The 21,565-nt window shown below is 44.2% G+C and overlaps 1 long non-coding RNA gene across 5 annotated transcripts in view; it reads left to right on the forward strand.

Moving 5' to 3' along the window:
• LOC115092763 overlaps positions 1-20,192 on the forward strand; it is a 213,003-nt gene extending 192,811 nt beyond the window's left edge. For 4 of the 5 annotated variants that reach the window (XR_003857068.1, XR_003857070.1, XR_003857071.1 and 1 more), the window contains 3 exons: positions 17,160-17,931; positions 19,606-19,939; positions 20,026-20,192. This is a non-coding gene — a long non-coding RNA (uncharacterized LOC115092763). The remainder of the gene's footprint in view (positions 1-17,159; positions 17,932-19,605; positions 19,940-20,025) is intronic. The other variant, XR_003857069.1, reaches the window with a different exon arrangement.
• The last annotated feature ends 1,373 nt before the right edge of the window (positions 20,193-21,565 follow it).

The raw sequence follows: 21,565 nt of genomic DNA on the forward strand, positions 1-21,565 counted from the left end.
ATGGCAGGTCTTCCCTATCCCTGGCCGTCCTGAACATAGGGTTTCCCCGTGCCCTGTATCCAAGAATGGCCCACGTGTCCATGAAAAGCTGCAAATCCAGAAAACAACCCAAAGGGGAACCCAAACCAGGACCACCTTCCCAACCCTGGTCAGGAATCCCAGGCTCGGTTAGCCTGTTCCCACTGACTGGGCCTGAAAATGCAACAAAAGGTAAGCGCCTACCACCTCCTAACTCTCCAAACATTACACATGACTGCCTCCAGACTCTCAGGAGAGAGCTGTTATAAAGCCTCCCAGTGGGACGGCCATTCCCAGGCCCCACAAAGGGAGGGACTGGAGTTTAAAAGGGTCCTCCCCCCCATCCACTAACCTATTCTTCCTAATACTCCCCTCGGCATACTGGTAACCAAAGAATGGCTCTTGGTTAATCCTTATTAGTTTTAATTATTGGGTGTTATTTAATGCATCTGTTTTGAAATAGTTTATTGGAGTTTGGAAAATTAGTATATGGACTTTTAAGTTATTGGATATTATTCTAATCATTGACTGTTTTGATTTATTGAAGTAGATAATCAAAAGCATGCTGGCTAGGAAAGTTAGCTGGATAAATATATCTGGGTAACCTAGCTGAGATATTCAGTGGTGCGGTCATGGTGGGGAATGTTTATGTTTTTTTTCCCATTATTGCATGCACAATCTGCTTATTGTGGTTTCCAGTTCATTTTTTGTCTGCACGTTTCTATTTCTATTTTATGGTCTCATTATTCTGCATTTTAGGATCTGTCTATGTTCTACATGTGTTATCGAGGTGAGGAATTCTGCCAGCATATAGTTTGTGTGTAGGCATCTATATCAGCTTGACGTGTTCTGTTTTCCTAATAGGAGTTGTATTGGTATTTTAGGGCCTGGTGTAATATTTGCAGTTATGCCTTTTCATAGGTAGGTTTGTTGCTGTTTGAGTGAACATAAGAATATAAGAACATACCATACTGGGTCAGACCAAGGGTCCATCAAGCCCAGCATCCTGTCTCCAACAGTGCCCAATCCAGTCCATAAGAATCTGGCAAGTACCCAAAAACTAAGTCCATTCCATGTTACCGTTGCTAGTAATAGCTGTGGCTATTTTCTAAGTCAACTTAATTAATAGCATGTAATGGACTTCTCCTCCAAGAACTTATCCAATCCTTTTTTAAACATAGCTACACTAACTGCACTAATCACATCCCCTGGCAACAAATTATAGAGTTTAATTGTACGTTGAGTGAAAAATAACTTTCTCCGATTACTTTTAAATGTGCCATATGCTAACTTCATGGAGTGCACCCTAGTCCTTCTATTATCTGAAAATGTAAATAACCGATTCACATTTACCCGTTCTAGACCTCTCATAATTTTAAAGACCTCTATCATATCCCCCTTCAGCCGTCTCTTCTCCAAGCTGAACAGTCCTAACCTCTTTAGTCTTTCCTCATAGGGAAGCTGTTCCACCACCTTTATCATTTTGGTCGCCCTTCTCTGTACCTTCTCCATTGCAACTATATCTTTTTTGAGATGCGGCAACCAGAATTGTATACAGTATTCAAGGTGCGGTCTCACCATGGAGCGATACAGAGGCATTATGACATTTTCTGTTTTATTCACCATTCCCTTTCTAATAATTCCCAACATTCTGTTTGCTTTTTTGACTGCCGCAGCACACTGAATCAACGATTTCAATATGTTATCCACTATGACGCCTAGATCTCTTTCTTGGGTGGTAGCTCCTAATATGAAACCTAACCGTGTAACTACAGCATGGGTTATTTTTCCCTAAATGCATCACCTTGCACTTATCCACATTAAATTTCATCTGCCATTTGGATGCCCAATCTTCCAGTCTCACAAGGTCTTCCTGCAATTTATCACAATCTGCTTGTGATTTAACTACTCTGAACAATTTTGTATCATCTGCAAATTTGATTAGCTCACGTGTCGTATTCCTTTCCAAATCATTTATAAATATATTGAAAAGTAAGGGTCCCAATACAGATCCCTGAGGCACTCCACTGCCCACTCCCTTCCACTGAGAAAATTGTCCATTTAATCCTACTCTCTGTTTCCTGTCTTTTAGCTAGTTTGCTGGCAGTTAATGTTATTTTGATATGGAAGGTTTATGGTATTCTAATTGTCATTCCATTTTCTTGTGATTTTCTGAGGGCCAAGCCCACATATAACACATTTATTTATTTGTAGATTCTTTTATACCGCGGTACGTATAGTTATACATCACCTCGGTTTACAGTTAAACAATACTATTTGTGTTCCAAGTGCATGTTTGCAGGGTTTTCTGGTTGGCACCACAGTAGTGCATGTAAATATCTTATACAGGTTGTAAGTGATATTTATATCTTAGGAAACTATGCTTTGAATATCTTTATGCATTTATAGTAGATTTTACATGAAAAGGTTTTATTGTGTGTGGGAAGGGCATGACGTAATGGAATGGGTGCAAGGCTGTAAGGCTCTTCTAGGATACCTAATACCCTTGCATCAGACCTGAGCATTGCTCTACACCAAAGAGCAGTGGAGAGTCAGAAGTCTATTTACTGCTGCCCCTCTGCACTTTTTCTCTGTGCCAGCATAGCCACTAACAGACTGAAACCTGGCAGGCCTGCACTTCCTGGTGCTGATCTTGCGATGCACCCATCCCTGAAGTTTGAACCTGCTAGTGGTTGGGCTGGTGCTGCAGGAGCAATGCCACATACATTTAATGAAGGTATGGGAGCAGGAGCAGGCTGGGCAGATGCTGGAGAAAGAGGGAGAGGCAAGCGGTAAATTTTGCAAAAGAGGTAGGGAGAGAGGCAGGGAGCATATACTGTTGAAGGGTAGGGGGAGGTAGACAGGGGTCAGATGCTGGGGAAGCAGGGGGTAATGTTGTGAAGTGAAGAGAGGCATGGGGTGAATGCTGGGAAAGAGGAGGAGGTTGCTGGGGAAGGGGGAGAGGTGGGGAGCAGATGGGGAAGAGTCGAAGAGAAGTGGAGGGATGTGAAGGAAAGATGTAAGAAATGTGGAGGCAGAGGATGTGTGGTGGAGATGGAATTACATGGGGAAGAGTGGTGGGGAACAAACAGCATGGGGGAGGGTACTAAGAAAAAGTATACTGCAGTTGTGATAAGCCTGATGAGGTTGGGTTGTGCTTGTGTCCAGCAAAATGGGAGGGAAGGGGGAGGAAGAGAGGGGGGGGGTTCCATCTGTTGGGGGTGGGAAAGGGAAGAACACGGGGGGGGGGGGTGGTCCTGTTCTGGAGAGGAGGGTAGGGAGAATGCTAGGGTCTCTCCCCCCAATAGTCCACAGGAGGGTGACCAGAACTTTAAAGTCCCCAGGTATGCTGCTTGGGGTTTCCAGTTTGTCTGCACATTTCTATTTCTAATTTTTGGTCCCTTGTTCTGTATTTAGTGAGATTCTGTCCATGTTCTGTGTGAGACAGAAGTGAAGAGTTTTGCTACTGTTTAGTTTCTGTGTAGGGAGCTATAGTTCAGCTTGTTTTGCTTGCCCTGTAGGATGTGTATTACATCTGTGCAGACATAGGGGTCATGCTTTTGGGAGCAGGGTCACACTTATCTACTAGAGATTATAAATAAAAAGGGCTGTGTTTTAAATGTAAAAAAAAAGCAACCCTTTAAAAGAATCTCCCAGCTCGTGGTGTCATGTGTGTTGTATATTGGGTGAGTGTGAGGTTTTTTCACTTGGCCATAGGTGCCAAATTGTTTGGCTACAGCTATGGCTTGCTTGATTGTTCATGGGCATTTTTTCATTTTTTGGCTACAAATAGGTACAACCAGATAACATTTCCTTTTCAGCCTGGCTGACAGGAGAAGGTGCACAGTAGATGGCAGTAAAGCTTATGATTCTGAAATATAATGGAAAGATAATCAGAAACAGCAAATATTCATGAACAAAAATAGATCAGTGAGGTTCATATTCAGCACATTTGTCTGTCTAAGGCCTAGATTCATCAAGCTGCTATGTTTTTTTCGCAGGAAGGGTCCCACTATTGTGGGGAGGGTATCACCGTGATAGTGGGCCCCCTCCCCAGAAAACAAATTGTGGCTCAATGGTGCGTTCTTTTCTGTTATGGCCAAACACCGCAACACAAAAGAATGTGGCGAGCAGCCCTTTATCGCGATGGCAGCCCCAACCTCATGGGACTGCCATCATAAAGGGCCACTGACCCTAAAAAATAAAAACTGAGGCCAGTTGGGGAGATTTAGTGGGGATCAGTGCTGAACCCCATTTCAACTTGGGGCCACCAGTCAAGGTGGCCCCCGACTGCCCCAAAAATGAAAAAACGTTTCAATTATGTGCATGGTAGCGGCAGCAGCAGATCCCCCTCGAAGTCTAATCCTCCACTCCCTTGCACTGAAATGCATTAAGCCCCACCCCCACCCTCTCCAGTCCCCCAATAGCAAAATCCACCCACCTTTGACCCTTGGCCCCCCCCGATAGCAAGACCCACCCAGCCTCCAGCCCCCTGGCCCCTTCGATGCTCAAGGCCTCCACCCTTGCCCCTCTCTACAGCTGCCCTTACCTTATTATGGATCCAGTGTCAGGGATAGGTGCACCTTCATACCAGTCAGGGTCGACGCATTTTCCCTGGACCTTACCCCAGTCACATGGCTGGGGCAAGGTCAGGTCGGCACCATGTTGGAAAATGGCACCGACTGGAATGGGTGCAAAACACAGGTAAAAAGAATAGACAATGATACAACTTATCCTTGCCATCCATAAGTACTGAACACCTTCTCTACCTTTATGTCCTGAAAGACTGAGTTAAACAAGCATGTCTTTAACTGCTTTCTAAAAGTTTTAGCTCTTCAATAGTGTGCAATGATTGTGGCAATGAGTTCCATAATGTAGACTTGATTGTGAAAAAAAGGCACGAGAACAAGTCTGAAGGCAGGCAGATTTAAATGTTGGAACAGAAAATAGGGCCCGTCACCACAGAGGGGGTGTAAGGGTCCAACAATGCTGCTAATTAAGAAGGACCATTCAGTTCTATAACCTTGAAGATTAAATCTATCATTTTGAAGTCAATGCGATACTTCACCAGAAGCCAATGCAGCTGTCACGACAGTGGAGAAACATGCTCCCAGCAAGAGAGGGGAGAGGCAGGAAGGCCCATAAGTAAGGAATTGCAATAGTCAATAACAGAACAAAGACCTGAGCAATTGTTCAAAAATGACTTTGATCTAAAATAAACTTTAAATGAACATTGAGCTTGTAATAGCCTGATCTAAGAACTTGTTGAATATGGGTCTTAAAATGCAACCTAAAATTAAATAGGACCCCTAAATTTTGAACAATACTTTTGAACTGAATAGACATATCCATCACTGAAAGACAGCTCACTATGGGGCAAATTTTGAAAATGTTGCTCATGCTAAAAGGCCCTTATACATGAGTTTCTGGGCCACATGCGAGCTACACATATTTTTAAAAACCGGAAATTATGTTCGTATATACGTGGGTGTGAGTATAAAAAAAAGGAGTGGAGTTAGGATGTGTCTGGGGCATTCTGGGGTGGGTACGACAGTTACACATGCAAATGCAAATTTGCGGCGGCTGCAGCGTGTGGCGGCTTGTTAGCCGCGTATATCTACTGCTGCTCCTGATGAGGTGTAAGTCTACAGAAATCGCTTTTTAGGCTGAACCCAACAGGGCGAAGGGTTTGGGTCAATGGGGGGGGAGTACAGACTGAAGAAACAGAAGAGTCTGGATGACCTTGAGATAGACTAGGCAAACTGGTGGACTAATTGGTAAAACTAGCAATGTCCTTCACACGAGCATATTTTAAAATCCACCGATAAAGTCCTAAGGAAGATACGCGAAGTATGTTTGCTTGAGTAATGGCTTAAAATTATTTATTTATTTAAGGTTTTCTTGACCGACATTCATCAAGAGACACATATGTGCTGTAGATGTATTTGAAATTATATGCATTCACCGACCCCATGATTTAAAATTTCTTACGTTATGCCCGCTTGTGCGCCCATACGCACGTGTATGGGCACCTGCACACTTGTTTTAAAGTTACCGTCCCTGTGCCTAGCGAGATAATCAGCACAACAGGAGTAGCACATTACCTCAGTTTTGTTGAGATTTTACATTAAATGGTTTTGATTTATCCAGGAGTTAATATTCACTAGGGTCTCAGTGACATTTACAATGCTGTGTTTAAATTGCCATGCACTGGAAAAAATAACTGTATGTCATCAGTATATACTTTGAACATGATTGAGTAACGATCCTGTAATAAACAGAGTAGACTTAAATACACATTAAATAATGCAGCAGAGAGCACTGAATCCTGTGGTACTCCTGCTGACATTCCAAACCAATCAGAATATAACTCCTTCGGTTCTGGCTGGCCTTGCTTCTGGCCTCCCGGCCTCTGCATAGCCAGTCCTTAAAGTCTGGAACAGCTTGGCACACGGTCCACCAAGTTCCCCCAGGTAAAACACAAAACAAGAGTGCACAATCAGAACGTAACAGTCTCTCTTACAGAGTTCCTTTACTAACAGTCTCCCGTTGGGCAGAAAAACTCCCTTTTACACAAGGCTACAACACCAGGCTTTCTCCGCCAAGTAACCGCCCTACTTGGAAGTTGCACAACCCACCCCAACTCCCCTCAGTTGTGCAGCAGGTAGCGGCCTTCCCAAACCAAACAAACAGAAAACACATCTCAACTTAACTTAAGGGAAAAGTATTCTTCTCAACACTTTAAAACAGCCCTTCCCCCCAACAATGTCACTCACTCCATTTCCATAGCTGAGTCTGAGGACTCCTCTGTCTGGGAATCTATGTCCATCTCTATCTCCTGATCTGAAGAGCTGGTCTTTTCAGACCACATCCACCATTCAGGCATGCCCTCCTCCTCTATTGCCATGGGTTCATATGTGTCTAATTCACTACTGCTCTGTACAGCTGCCTGCTCTGCCTCCTGTCGGGCCCATAGGTCAAGCTGTGCCTCCGTAAACCTGGGAGTTGTAGTTCTTTTGACCACCCCCAGCGCCCTCTACTGTCTAACTTGGGTGCTGGTTCTTTCCTTCTTAGTACAACTCCGGTTTTCTTTCCAGGTTGTGCTTCATTACACTATGTGGAAGGAAAGAAAGAAGCCCAGTTGCTGTAGCAGGAAAGAACAGGAGGCATTGGCATCATAGAGCTGGAAGAAAGAAGCAGGCTTCAGGAGAGGGAGGAGCAATGGCAGTCATGCAGGAGCAAGAATAACGTTGGCCAGGCGTTCATGGCTGAAGAGAGAAGGAAGAGCAGCATCTGCCCACCCTACAAACAGGAAAGAGATGAGGTGTTCTGACTGCCTCAGGAGCCCTAGGAGGAGGCTGCTGATGCCACAAGAGAGAGAATATGTGTGTGTATGTAAGTGTGCATGCAAGAGAGAGCATGTGTATGTTTATGAGAACATACAAGAGAGCATGTGTGTGAGAGACAGCTAGCATGCATGTGAGAGAACTTGTGTGAGAACATATGAGGGAGAAAGCATGTATGTGTGTGTGAGCACATGTGAAAGCACATATGAGAGAGCATGAGAGCATGTTTGTTGGAGAGTGTGTAGGTGAAAGAACAGAGAAAGTTTGTGTGCCCCCACAACCCACTAATCCATGAAATCTCCGGGTGACTAGAAATCAAAAGATCCTAGATATGGAGAGCAGGGGATTTTTTTAATCCTTATTTTTAAATATTGGGTGTTAATTAAGTGTGACTGCTGTTTTGAAATATTTTAAATGTTTTTGGGAAATGTGTAAACATTTGTATATGAGTTTTTTATTTATTGGATGTTATTTTATTTGTCAGCTATTTTGAAATATTTATTCTTTTTGTTGGCATGGTTTATTTTGATTGATATTTTATATTTTTGAGTTTGTTGTTTTATGTTTTCTGAGGAATCGTGGTGTAATCCTTTTCTTTTAAGTGGCATGGCTCTTCAAGGGCACACAAAATAATTTATAGTTCTGGGACTGTCTACACTGATTGTCTTCACTCCTCTCCTTTATCCCCAAGGTGTGGGTCCTTCCTGTGGGGGAAAACTGATGCTAATGGCCCAGATGATGATGTGCTTTCCCTAACACCTTGTGTGTAATTCCCTCTGTAATCAGCGATGCTGTAATGATGCAGGGACAAATGTCCTGGACACAGAACTGGGTGTTCAAATGATAGTTTCCTGATTCTTAAAAAAGTAACTCAATGTCCATGTATGAATAAAGGAAATGACAGCTCTCTGATTTGTAAATGTCTCTGGCTCAGATTCCTTATGCAAAGCTCATCACTCCTGCTCTGAGTGTATAAGAGTCCTGTAATTAGGGGAAATCTTACACTGTGTGGGGTCCCTATAGAACACAGAACTATCCTACCTGAGTCTATAATCTTTTTGGCCTTTTATCCAGCCTATGCCTGTGTCCTTGGGGGTCTTCAGACTTTTTCACCTTCTTCCTTATAATTCTTAGAAGAAGGGGTCTGATAGTAAAGTTCAGAATTGTGGTTTTCCAGGCAAGAAGGGGTGGAGAAAATAACCTTCTGCCAAACAAAATATATTATAAGACTCTCACAGCCAGGGGAGTCACCGTCCTGCAGATCTTTCTCTCTCTTAGACAGGGTTCTGTCAGGGCTTCAGTGTCCTGGCATCTGGATCAGGAAGTATGCCATCACCAAAATGATCAGGCTTCCAATCCAGTGATCTTCTCTGAAAGTCTCTTACTCCAGCTAGAGGCAGATCCAGACTAGCAGGAAGAAGACCAGAAAGGAAATAACCTCCAAAAACATGTACTCAGTGATGCGGTAAGCCTCACTCTGAAATAAAACTACAGGAGCACTTCTAAAGCTAAACTCAAATGCCAATCCTCTTATTATCTCAATCCCTACTTATAAGAAAGGTCCAGCATCTCTTCCAGTTAAAGATGGTAAGGAACTAGAGACATCTAGTGGCCTGAGGGGAGCCACAGTGGTATTTCTAGTTTTCCTTTGTTGTACTGCATACAGAGTCTGGCTTGTTGCGGTTTTCGGTGTAACCCTTTCTCGGCGGATGCACATATCCTGAAGGGCCATAAAAGAATTTATAGCTGGGGCAGGCCTCATACTTCTCATTCTCCTTTCCTGAGTCCCCAGGGTGTGGGTCCTTTCTGTGGGGGTGAAGGCCCAGGCAGTAATGTTCTCCCATGTGTATGTGTGTGTGTGTGTTTGTGTGTTACTATAGCTCTTTGGGACATGCACACTTAAAACCAGGTAGGACTCACTGGAGGTGTGTTCAAATTATAATTTACTGTAATTCCGTGTAAGATAATCAATAGATGCAAATCACAAAGTGTCCAGATATTTCCAGTGTTCCCAGATTTACATGAGACAGGGTTTGAATGCTCTGTGGAAATGTCCCTCCAGGTAAGGGTATCCCCCATGGTAAGGAAAGATGATTATCCCAAGGTGGCTGGGGAATCCTCACAGTGACTGGATCCTTTCCCACAGTACCTGAGGTCCACGTTGAATCCTGAACTTCACCCGGCAGTGTCCTGTGTCCCGGGGTGGAAACTCTGGTTGGGGGTCTCCTGATGTCTCGCCCCTGATGTTTCCTCTTTGAAAGTCAGTAACTGGCCTCCCAGGAGGAAAAGCCTGCACCGGAAACAGTTACCCAAAATTCTCCTGTTTCTCCAGGAGGAAAGGAGGGGGGGGGGGGTAGGCAGAAAAAAATCTCCTTGTCCCCAAATGGAAAAATACAAACTTGCAAAACTTGACTTATACCGGTTACTGCAACCTTCTCTTATGCTGGTTGAAACAGTACACAGTCCCTTCCTGACCACCCTGAGCCGGGGGTTCTGCCTGCCAGGAATGGAACAGGTCAAAAATGCAGAGACCAGAAAAATTGCAAAAAACTCTTCCTTCCAACCCTATTACAGGAACTGGCAAAGGATGTGCCCCTCTTCTGCTTTGTCAGACTGGGGGCCTAACTCAAGAGAGAACACATGAAACACCTCCTTCCCTTCTGAAAGAAAACTACATCTGCCCTACTTCCACCTAAACTAGTTCCCCTCCACCCCAGCCTTCCTCTTGTGCCTAAGAGACTTCCAATTCCAGTCAAACTCTGAGGGAGATGCTGTCTTGAATGGTTTGACCCTCTGCAGCTGAGCACCCAAGGGCTGGGAGCTAGGGACATCTAGTGGAAATCCCAAGGGGTCTCTGCATCAGTTTAGTTTTTGTCTGCACATTTCTATTTAGACTTTCTGATCACTTTATTCTGTATTTGATGAGGATCTGCTGTGTTCTGCAGGTGTGGCCTTACCAAGGTGAAGTATTCAGTGGGACTGTAACTTTAAAAAAAAGCATGCGGGCACCCATACACGCACTGGAATTTTAAATCACGCGTGCAGTTGCCTACTGCATGTATGTGTGCTCCTAATTTTAAGCCGTTACTCGACAAACGTATTTTTGCGTATCTTCCTTATGTCTTTTTCGGCTTTAATACACTCAGGTCAGCGGATTTTAAAACATGCTTGTGTGAAGGACAGTCCCAGTTTTACCAAGTAGTTCACCAGTTTGCCCAGTCTATTTCTAGGTCATCCAGACCACACTGGTTCTTCAGGCTGCACGCCCCCAGTTGACCTGGACCCCTCATCCTGTCGTGTTAGACCTAAAAAGCGATTTCTGCAGACTTTATACCACCTCAACAGGAGCAGGAGCAGCAGTATATCTGCTCCAATTTAGGAGCGGCCTGGGAGGAAACTTCCCTACCCCCCAATCTAACTTTCCCACCCCTTCCCCTAACCTTCCCGCCACCTCCCCAAAATAGTTTCCCTATCTTTTCCACCTGCCTTGGGGCAGGCGCAGGTTGTGTGAGCCGGCACGCGATTCCCCGGCACAGCAGCAAATGGCCACTGTGCCGGGGGCCTCTAGCCCCGCCCCGCCCCCAGACCACCCTGCCCCCTCCCCACCCCTTTCCCGAAGCCTTGGGAGTTACACACGTGGCCGGGCCTTTGAAAATAGGCTCAGCGAGCGTAAGGCCACATACGGGCGTAAATCCCAAGGATTTACACGAGTAGGTCTTTAAAAATCTGGCCCATAATGAATGGGTGTTAAAATCTGTTGTTCACTCATAGCCCACATATTCGCATGGGCAAAACTTCTAAAATTAGGCCCTTAGTGTGTGGTTTCTCTCTAGGGATCTATAGCAGGTTGGCTTATTCTGTTTTCCTAATAGGTGGTTTAATGGTCTTTTCAGGCCTGGTGTAAAATTTGCAGTGTTGCCTTTTCATAGGTAGGGCTGTTACTGTTTGAGTGAAGGCACTGTTCTTTTATTATAGAAGGTTTACTACATTGTAATTGTAATTCAGTTTACATTTGGTTTTCTGAGGGCCAAGTCTATAGCATGTTTTACAATAGGCCTGTAGCCATATGGATTCCAAGTGTCTTTTTTTGTAGGACTGGTGCCACAGTAGTGCATGTGAGTATAGCATATACTGTACATGTTGTAACTGATATTGTTATCTCAGAATGTCCCTTTCTCATGTAAAGTCTTATTATAAATGCTTAATTTTTAATTGTGTATGGGGAGGTCAGGGGAAGGTGTGCAAGTCTGTAAGGTTTGCCTAGGTTTCCTACTATCCTAGCATGAGCCCTGATTTTAGCCATCTGTACCAACCACCAGCTAGAGAAATTCTTATGTTAAGTACCAGTCTGATACTTTATAATATTCCAGTGCAGTGGAATGGTGTTAATCACTGTGCTGTTTTAAAGCCTGCTGTTTGTGCACTTGCTGTGAGTTCCTTTCTGGGTCGCATTAGTGTGTTGTGGTACCTGTTGCTGAAAGTACCAATGGAAGTTCGATGGGTGAAGCTGCCTCACCTCCCCTATTTAAAAGCAACAATAGGACCCTTTGGCACACCTCCTCATATCTCATTAATTGGTTTCTGATACCATTATTGAAACCCCAGTGGCTGGAACCAACACGTCTCTGAGGTCTATTTAAAAGAAAGCCAGATCTCAGGGAATGGTTGTTAAACCCAGTTGGAAAACATTGTACTGATATTATTTGACTTTAGTACATCAATAGATGGCCCTGTAGGGAAGAATGTGCTAGTTTATGCTCTACTAAAAGGTTGCATGTAATAGTAATAAATGCTGAAAACAACTGCATGAAGAGATAGGCTCTGTAATACAGTTAATATTCCCAGCATTCAGCTAGAGTCCAATAACAATGTAATTTATTATTTTTGAATCCCTATTGCTACTGCTTGTGGCCTAGTCAGAAAACAGACTACAAAATTCAGGTCTGCTCTTTTAGACATGAAGAGGGGTTGGAAGGTCAGGGGGCAGGGGGGGTGAGTAAGGGAGGAAGAAATAAGCCGGTATGTCCTCTTGTAAATGAGGCGGCCACGGTTGTGCCTCAGCCAACCTATCGCTTTTGAATGGATGTTTCTGCAATGACTCTGACCCTCACCCCCTCCCACAAATGCTGCTACTACTCTGTGCGTTAATAATGTCACTACCAATAAAAGGAAATCCTAAAGCTGAGCCACATGTGCAAAGGACAACTGCCAGGGGGCCACCAGTGGGCATATGCAACAGAAACACCTTGGGGGGCCTAGGTCACTAAGAATTTTCTCTCATTGACCCAGCATGGGGAAAAAGGCCTTTGTGAGTCAGGTTTCCTGCGCTCCCCTACAGCAATGCTCCCAAACCTCATCCTTGAGGCTCCCCCAACCAGCCTGGTTTTTTGTTTCGGATATCCACAATGAATATGCATGACATACATCTAAATTAGGGATGTGCATGTTTTCTTTTTTTGTTTATTTCCTTTTTCCATCTTTTTCATTCAGTTCATTTATTTTCAAAGGGGTCAGTATATGGAAAATTTATGTGGGTAAAATCGGCTTCTAGTTACATAAATGTTGGCCTCTAAAAATATCACCCTTTGCCCAATTCAAAGAAAAAAAACGATGCTGGCAGCAGCACCCTCCTACCTTTGCAGCCTGCCGGAGAGAAAGTCTGCAGACCCCCTAGATCCCCTTTCCACCTTGGCTATAGCACCCTTAGCTCCCCCAGTCTATCCAGAACTTCCTGCCACCCATCTCCAGACTCTCACACTCAGCCAGCTGGAGGAGGTAATTGCTCTCCCCCTCTCTGTTCCAACTTGAATTAGTCCTCTAGTTCTAATGAGCTTTGGTCTCTTCTTTGAAAGTGAACTGAATAAATAAGCAACAAATAGTTATAGGCAAGTCCCTCTACCAGCAGCAGTAGAAACAGGCTTAGAGGAGGGAAACACAATGAAACATACAAAATGACCTTCTAGGACAAATCAAAGGTCCATCATGCCCAGCATCCTGTTTCCAAAGTGGCCAATCCCTAATTTTCTCAAGCTTTGACTATTGCAACTCGCTATTATTAGGACTACCCAACTCATCCACATGCCCACTGCAACTACTACAGAACGCAACAGCAAGAATACTCACAAATCGCAAAAGATCTGAAGACATTACCCCAGTTCTAAAGGAATTCCACTGGTTACCCATAGAGAAACGCATAGAATACAAATTACTATCCATCATACAAAAGAACATAAACAACAACAATAAATGCCTAAACACCATTTTCCAAAAGCATACACCAAAACGTAACACAAGATTAGCCAATAGAGCACTGCTAACAATCCCATCAATCACAACAGAAAACCTCTCATCAGTCAGAGAAAGAGCAACTTCAATAGCAAGACCTCAACTATGGAACTCATTACCTGAATTCCTAAGGTTACAAAATGACAATAAACTATTCAAAAAACAACTCAAAACATAGCTATTTCAACAAACTTACAAAGAAGGCATTGGTTAGCATACACTTGCAAACAATCAAGAACCCTACTCAATTCCCTTGCAAACAATCAAGAACCCTTCTCAATTCCTCCCTCCCGAAGAAACATTCACACACACAGCAATCCCCCTGAAACCATCAATCCGTATATTTTAATGCATAATATGAACTGTAATATAAGAAGAACAAAGTCATGAACTTTAATGTACATTACTGGTGACAATGTTACTGTTAGAAGAGTTAAACGTAAACAAACTGTTAGTAAAGTTAAAAGTTAAACTGCATCTGTTAATGCACTATATTAATGTTATGACCTTTAATGTAAGAACTGTTATACTTGTAAACCGGAGTGAAGGCCTGCTCCAAACTTCGGTATATAAAAGCACACAAATAAATAAATAAAAATAAATGTTTCAGTATGCATGTACATTTCCAATGCAAGAAAACAAATATTTCTTTCCTATTTTATAAACATGAGCACATATATTTTATGCTTGAAATCATTGTGACTGCATGAATAAACACCCAAATTAAATGAAGAGGCAGGCAAAGATTTCATAAAGTATGCATGCATACCATTTCGAAAATTTTTGTGCGAGTAGTTGGAATCACCACTTCACTGATACCTTCATCAGTTCATCTAGAGTAGACGGTCTCCAGTTCACCTTGACCATTTAGCATTTCACTCTGAGTCCCCAGTTGTTCACCCAGATCTCCCACCCAAAACCAGACAAGTCCAATTTCACTTGTGTGAGCCAGATAGGCATATGAATAAGGTCGCTAATATATACACATATACCTCTTATAAAATAGCACCTACCATGTGGCCTTTTCAATCCCTCCCCAGAATTCCCCTCGATCACCCATTTTCCCCCAAAAAATCCACATGTGTTCTTGAAGGTTATAAAATAGCATATATGCATGTACATACTATTTTCATGTGTATATACTATATTAACATGCAAACTTCCTTTGAAAACAAGTTTTTTCAGAGATTTTCTTAAGATATTTACTTTCTGTAGAGCTAAATGTGTGACATGCTGCTCCCTTTTCTTTTTCCGTTTGATGGTGATAATATTTTGGATCATGATACAGCAGCTGCAAAAGATGAAATGCAGTTAATAGCAAAGAATTTTGAGTAGTTTTTCACTTAATGGGTACTTTTTAAGTTATATTTTACAGTGGCTATTTATCTTTTTGATATTTTTTATGATATTGACATAAATCAATTGTATTTATTTGTTTTATTTATTTATTTATTTAAAAACTTTTCTATACCGTCGCTAAGTTATATACCATCGCAACGGTTTACAAATAGGCACATAGACTAAGGTAAGTAAATGTAGGATATCGTACATTCTAACAGGTGCCAATAAAATTCGGTTACAATTTCATAAATAAAATCATTATTTGAGTAATAAATAATATTTTTTTTATTGCTTGCTTTATTTCCTTTAGGAGTCTCCTTTGAGAATCAAGTACACATAGTATGATGCTAGTATGTACCTATGAACTTTTGATTTTTATTTAATTTAGTATTTTTTAGTTTTTATTATATTTGTATTATTTTGTCCATTTTATACATTTACATTGTTTTTCTTATTTTCATAGGATTTTTGTATTCCAAGCTGTTAATGCTAGTATCTGACCCATTGATACTTATTGATGCTTATTTAAAATTTGTTTTGTGGCTTGGTATATATAAATTAATGCAAATTGACACCCTTTAAGCCAGCTGTTGTGCAAAAACATAGCCTTGTTGGGTGGTTTTTAAGTTTGTGGGTATTTGTTGTTTAAATTATTTGTTTTTTTGTTCATTGAAATGTAATATAGTGGTTGATACTTAATAGGGATGTGTGCACACAAAATATTTTCATTTTGGTTTATTTTCTCATTTTAGGGTTTCTTTAATTCATTTTTCAGTTTGTATAATGTTAATTTCAGTTTAGTTTATTTGCCAAACTGAAATAAACATTATTATTAAAAAACAAAACAAAAGAGAAAATCCAAATGAGGCCTCCTCAGGTGCCCAGCCACTTCCTCAGTTCCCAGGGGCCTTCTCAGGCCCCTCTTCTCACTCCCTATCACTATCATGCCCAGGAGCACAGTAAGCCATTGATTCCAATATGAATAAGAATAATTACAATCAGCCCGATACTGTAAAACCGCGGGAGAGTGGACGAACGCCCACTCTCCCGGCGCACGCACCGGCCCTTCGCCGGTGCGAGCTATCCAGTATGCAAATTAGGCGACGCGGTGCAAACGAGGGAAAGGAGGCGCTAGGGACACTAGCGCGTCCCTAGCGCCTCCTTTTGGCCTGGAGCGGCGGCTGTCAGCGGGTTTGACAGCCGACGCTCAATTTTGCCGGCGTCGGTTCTCGAGCCCGCTGACAGCCACGGGCTCGGAAACCGGACGCCGGCAAAATTGAGCGTCCGGTTTTCGGCCCGACAGCCGCGGGCCGAATTCAAATTTTTTTTTTTTTTTTTTTTACTTTTTTTACTTTTGGGGACCTCCGACTTAATATCGCTATGATATTAAGTCGGAGGGTGCACAGAAAAGCAGTTTTTACTGCTTTTCTGTGCACTTTCCTGGCGCCGGAAGAAATTAGCGCCGACCTTTGGGTCGGCGCTAATTTCTTAGAGTAAAATGTGCGGCTTGGCTGCACATTTTACTTACTGGATCCCGCGCGCATACCTAATAGGGCCATCAACATTTGCATGTTGAGGGCGCTATTAGGTGCCGCGGGTGGGCCGCGTGTTTTCCTCCCCTTACTGAATAAGGGGTAAGGGAAAACACGCGTCCAGAGCAGGCTGACAGTGCGCTCCGACGGAGCACACTTTACTGTATCGACCTGAATATTATGTATTGTACCAGTGGGGGAATGGATAACTCAGGGTATAGAAAGTTTCTTAGCTCCAGATCACTAACTCAAGGCCTTTTTGATGGTGACAAAAAGTCACTCTTGCAAAGCTTGTTTGAATGTGGCTGTGAAATGAATTTGCAATTCATAGAGGATAAATGACCATTGTTACAATTTTTGGGGTAACGGGCATGCTAGTGCAAGCCCTATGCAGAGAGAACCATACTTTAATGGCCATGCCACATATACTAACCCATCCCATTGAGAACTGATTATGGTATATTAGCAGGAATTTCAGTCTATGCACATTATTCCCTTATGACTGGGAAAGTGGTGTCTATCTGTTGAGTCCTGCACTACACTGTGCTGCTGGTATTGCTGGCATTTATGTGGTTGTGTGTAGATGCTTCTCATGGATTACGGACACTTTTTGTTGATGCTTTGGTACATTTTGCAGGTCAGCTGAAGAATAAGAGTGGCAGAAACTTTCTCTTCCCATGAGGAAGAGAGAGAGAACAGACTGAAAGAAGACAGTTTATTCTAAAGGAAGAGAGAAGGGTCTGAAAGGAGCAGGAGCAGGACTTGGTTCGAGCCAATGCAGAAGGGCACGCAGACAGCAGATATTTCGCCTGAGGACAACAATCCTGGGATTGCCAAAGACAGGTGGCGTGGACATATAGACTGAGCTCCAGATTAATTCTTTCTCACCATGAAGATATCAAGGATGATATTGATCCTCTAACCTAGTGTGGACATGCCACTCCAGGCTTGGTCAAACTTCTTGGTGCCTTGCACTTTCTTGCTTACAAGCTCCTTCCAGAACATAGCAGCTGTGGTGGCTGGTATAGACCAGTCAACACTTTCAAGGCATTTCAGGCAGGTGCTGAGGGCCGTGATGAAATGGGTCAGCCAGAACATCAAGAATCCATAGCAGCTTACTGAGTGGTAGATGATGCTCGCTTTCTTTGACATAGCTGGCATGCCAAATATAATGGGTGCTATTGAGCACACACATGTCGTTCTTACCTCCTAACATCGGAGAGAAATGGTATATTGTATCAGGAAGCATCTACACTTCCTGAATATACATGTTGTGTGCTGTATGCTCATGAAGACCATCAGTGTTGTCTTCAAGTTTTCTGGAAACAGCCATGATTCCTTCATTCTTGCGCAATCAGTGCTGGCCAACAGTTTCACTGAAGGGAAATATGGGGAAGGCTGGTTCCTTGGTAAGTTTGAAAAACAAGTAAAAACAAAGGGGTAGATCTTTAAAAAACACGCGATCACGTACATTTGTTCGCGCACCAGGCGCGAACAAAAGTACGCTGGATTTTATAAGATACGCGCGTAGCCGTGCGTATCTTATAAAATCCAGGGTCGGCGCACGCAAGGGGGTGCACATTTGTGCAACCTGCGCGTGCCGAGCCCAGCGCGCGCTGCCTGTTCCCTCCGAGGCCGCACCGATTTCGGAGCGGCCTCGGAGGGAACTTTCCTTCGCCCTCCCCCCACCTTCCCCTCCCTTCCCCTACCTAACCCACCCCCCCGGCCCTATCTAACCCCCCCCCTAACTTTGCGCGCGCCGGCCGGCAGCCCCTCTCCGTCCTCCGGTCCCGGGGGCTGGTCCGGAGGCCTCGACCATGCCCCCGGGCCGGCGCCAAGCCCCCAGGCCCGCCCCCGAAATGCCGTATCGTTTCGGGAATGCCCCTGGACACGCCCCCTCCCGCCCCTTTTCGAAAGCCCCGGGACTTATGCGCGTCCCGGGGCTTTATGCACGCCGGCGGCCTATGCAAACAGCCGGCGCGCAAGGGCCCTGCGCGCATAAATCCGGAAGGATTTACGCTCGCAGGCCTTTTAAAATCCGCCCCAAAGCGTATGCTAAAAGGGGCGGATTTAAAAAACCCTGCGCGTGTAAATCCCTCGCGCGCTGGCGCGCCTATTTTGCATAGGCCACTGGCGCGCGTAAAGCCCCGGGATGCGCGTAAGTCCCGGGGCTTTCGAAAAGGGGCGGGAGGGGGCGTGTCTGGGGGCGTTCCCGAAACGACGTGGCATTTCGGGGGCGTGCCGCAGTGTTTCGGGGGTGGGCCCGAGGGCGTGGCGCTGGCCCGGGGGCGTGGTCGAGGCCTCCGGACCAGCCCCCGGGACCGGAGGACGGAGCGGGGCTGCCGGCCGACGTGCGCAAAGTTACGCCTGCTGAAAGCAGGCGTAACTTTGCCGACAAAGGTGGGGGGGTTTAGATAGGGCCGCGGGGGTGGGTTAGGTAGGGGAAGGGAGGGGAAGGTGGGGGGAGGGTGAAGGAAAGTTCCCTCCGAGGCCGCTCCGAAATCGGAGCGGCCTTGGAGGGAACAGGAAGGCTGCGCTGGGCTCGGCATGCGCAGGTTGCACAAATGTGCACCCCCTTGCGTGCGCCGACCCTGGATTTTATAAGATACGCGCGGCTACGCGCGTATCTTATAAAATCCAGCGTACTTTTGTTTGCGCCTGGTGCGCGAACAAAAGTACGTGATCGCATATTTTTCAAAGATCTACCCCAAAGGTTGCAATGTAAGCTCTCTTGACTGAGTACCAAAAAAGGATTAATGCTCACTTTGCAGTGCATGGTGCTAGAAGTGTGTACTAGTCCGCTATCGAATGAAGTGGGTTTGGGGGGTGGGTACCAAAAGTTTAGTTAAAAAGTTTCAATATGATGCCAAAGCATATACTAATCTGCTACACATGTAAGCTTCCTGGGGTGTGTACCAATGGCAAAATAGTATGCATTTTTTGGTATAGTATATGGTGCCAAAGTACATACTAATCCACTACACAGATAAGCTCTTTGGGATGGGTGCCAAAAGCTGGAAATCCACTTAACATTAGTACATACTTTGCTAAACAATAGTACTCACTTTTCATTATTTTTACAGGACATGCTGGTTACGGCTGCAAAGCATGGCTGCTCACGCCCTTGTCTGTGCCACGTACAGAAGCAGAAATCCGGTGCAATGAAGCACACGTGAAACCAGAGGGGTCATTGATCGTACATTCGATGTTTTGAAAAGCAGGTTCTACTGCCTTGGACTGCTCTGAAGGAGTGCTGAAGTATTCGCCAGGGAAAGTAGAGGATATCGTTGTGGCATGCTGCACAATATCGCCCTCCAACATGGCATTCATCCAAAATGTTTGCACCTGCCACAGACAGAGATAGCGTGGCAAGGGAGCATGAGCTCCATTGCAAGGTCATTGCTGACTACTTTAAAGGTATGTTTGTATTCAGATGGGGGTGGGATGGTTTTGATTGGATGGTGTGGAGAGGGATTCTGACTTCAACATTTTTCTCTTCTCAGATCAGCGCCAAATGCCAGGAAGATGAATGCCAGCAGAAGACCCAGTTTTTAAATATGTTCAAATTTTAAATGTGCCCGTTTTGTTGTTTAAAATGTTGCAATGCGCCTGTTTTTTGAAATGCTTTTTAAAATATTTACCCGTTATATGCAATTTTAATAAAGTTACATTTTATTAATGACAACCTCATTCTTCATCAGTGTGAATGCTGGGCCTGTGACACCCACACCACTGTGAAAGTCTTTGGACCAAAGACGCTGGGCCTATGACACCAGTGAACACTCACACCCAGCATCCTTGGTCCAAAGACTTCCATCGTGGTGTGGAAGTCATTGGACTAAGGATGCTAGGCCTGACATGGTGGGTCCAGGCTCTCAAATCTCTGGACCAAGGATGCAGGCCTGGCTCCACCGTGTCAGGCCCATCATCCTTGGTCCAGGGATTTACAAGACTGGTATACAAGACTTGCAAATTCTTGACTAAGGATACAGGCTTGGACCGCCTCTTGAAAGGTCCTAAAGAAGAAAAAAAAGACACCTGTAAAAGTTTCATATTGTTTACTTGACTTCCAAAGCAATTGCACAAGTAACATTTAGGACTGACTTCAAAGTGAATGTACAAAATGCAAGTTTGCATATAAGAACATAAGAAATTGCCATGCTGGGTCAGACCAAGTGTCCGTCATGCCCAGCATCCTGTTTCCAATAGAGGCCAAAACCAGGCGACAAGAACCTGGCAATTACCCAAACACTAAGAAGATCCCATGCTACTGATGCAATTAATAGCAGTGGCTATTCCCTAAGTAAAATTGATTAATAGCCATTAATGGACTTCTTCTCCAAGAACTTATCCAAACCTTTTTTGAACCCAGCTACACTAACTGCACTAACCACATCCTCTGGCAACAAATTCCAGAGCTTTATTGTGCGTTGAGTGAAAAAGAATTTTCTCCGATTAGTCTTAAATGTGTTACTTGCTAACTTCATGGAATGCCCCTAGTCCTTCTATTATTCGAAAGTGTAAATAACCGAGTCACATCTACTCATGCAAGACCTCTCATGATTCTTAAAGACCTCTATCATATCCCCCCTCAGCCGTCTCTTCTCCAAGCTGAACAGCCCTAACTTCTTCAGCCTTTCCTCATAGGGGAGCTGTTCCATCACCAGATCCATAAACTGGAGAAAGATTCGGGAGACCCATGCTGACAGCCTGGTAAGGCAGATTAAGCATCCCCAATCTAAAGGAAGAGTTGTAAATGATTCACTGTCTCAGCAAAACAATGGCGATCAGTGTGTGAGCTGGGAGGGAGCCTCCATTTCTGCACACTGCAGTGACGAACGACGATGACAAAGTTGCACTCACCTGCAAAAGAGAAAGGGAAAAGGAGAAAAAATGAGAATGCATGCAAGTCTGAAGCTGTTCGGCCCATTGGAAAACTAGCAGAAATACACCTCTGGAATGTAAGAGCAAAAATACTCATGGGAAGAGAAGAGATGAGGCATCTGAGCAGGAGAAGTATGTGCACTGGAACAAAGAGCAGGA

Source organism: Rhinatrema bivittatum, chromosome 5 (assembly GCF_901001135.1).
Source record: "Rhinatrema bivittatum chromosome 5, aRhiBiv1.1, whole genome shotgun sequence".
NCBI classification, from domain to species: domain Eukaryota; kingdom Metazoa; phylum Chordata; class Amphibia; order Gymnophiona; family Rhinatrematidae; genus Rhinatrema; species Rhinatrema bivittatum.